The sequence below is a fragment of the Octodon degus genome, unplaced genomic scaffold (genome assembly GCF_000260255.1).
Source record: "Octodon degus isolate 3935 unplaced genomic scaffold, OctDeg1.0 scaffold00242, whole genome shotgun sequence".
NCBI classification, from domain to species: domain Eukaryota; kingdom Metazoa; phylum Chordata; class Mammalia; order Rodentia; family Octodontidae; genus Octodon; species Octodon degus.
The window spans coordinates 2,813,952-2,815,342 of record NW_004524818.1 but is presented as its reverse complement, the minus strand read 5'-3'; the positions used below and the strand labels follow the sequence as shown (position 1 = coordinate 2,815,342).

The 1,391-nt window shown below is 39.0% G+C and overlaps 1 pseudogene; it reads right to left on the bottom strand.

Annotated features, from left to right (window-relative positions):
- Nucleotides 1-217: 217 nt before the first annotated feature.
- Nucleotides 218-1,081, bottom strand: LOC101563501 (annotated as a pseudogene).
- Nucleotides 1,082-1,391: the final 310 nt, after the last annotated feature.

Here is a 1,391-nt window from a genome sequence, read left to right as displayed (position 1 = left end):
AAGGAATGGGGGACATCTGACACGAATCATAATAGGCAAGATACTGTTATTTTTTTCCACTGACTTCTCTCTTTGAAAGAGCTTTTTCTTGTTTCAAGAGCACTTTATGTTCAATCATTACCATTGAAAAGTCACTTGAAACTGTCTTACCAATTTGATTTGAAACTGTCTCATTGCTATTTGTTTATCAATAAAATTATGGAAAAAATTTAAAAAAGTAAGAAAAGAAAAGTCACAACATTTATCTCATTGTGTTTAACTTTTTAGGGGAAAGGATAGAGAAGGGGCAAAAATAGTGTCATTGCAGTCCCCAAAGTATATATGAAGCTTCCAGTAATATAAGGATGGGATGTGATGGCTGGAAAAGCAGAAGATTCTTTTACTTTCTCTTATTTTTATAATGAAAATATTAATCTAGGTAAGCATCTAGCCTATGGTATGTAGTAAATGCCAGTTACCTTTTCTGGTTGTTCTCTACAGGCTAAGCTTATCCTAGCCCTCATCATCCTTCTCCTTTCAGGCAACAAAGCTCATCTAGAAAACTAGGGAACTGAAAAGACAGTACAGTGTGGGTAATGCAGTTGGTTCCTAGGTCTCTGTGTCCTCTCCCCCATTGTGCCAGAAAAGGGCTGAGAAAAGAATTTCCCATGTGGCTTTCTTGGGGCCCAGCCGGCTTGTGCTGCACCTAGCTAGTGAGCTGAAACTCTCTAGTGCACAGTCCTCTCTTTTTGGCGATGATAATTGTAGGGAAAGAAGCGCACACGCATGCTGATTTCACGGGCTGTCTTCAGGATTTCAATAGCCTTGCTGTGCTCAATATCTTGGAAATCCACATCATTCACAGCCAGAACTTGGTCCCCTTCTTGAAGTCCTGCTCGATGTGCATCAGAATCAGGAATCACCTTGGAAATGAAGATGCCTAGCTGTGAAGCCTTTCCTCCTCGGATGTTAAAAATCCCAACTCATGTGGTGGAATCCATGCTGGGGGATTCTCATAGGCAGGCAGGAAAACCACTGGGTAGTCATCATAAGGAATCCGGCTGTCCATCCTGGGCCAGGTCCGGCACACAGGCCTCGCAGCCCGAGAATCAAAGTGCTATCTTATTAAGTGAGGAATATAGAGGAAACATTTTTTTATTTTTATTACTACATATTTTCAGTATACAGTGATTGCATTCATTCATTGGTACATGTATATAACACATATTCATGTTTTCTTTATCCTCTTCTTCAAACTCATTGTTTTCTTCTCATGTGCAAAAGATATCTATGTCTCTGTTTCCTATATCTGCTTTTTATTGTGCTCTTAAATTTATTTATATTTTGTATTTCTCATTTAAGAGAAACCAAATGACAGGTAAGCTTGTGTGTCCGATTTATTTCACTTAACA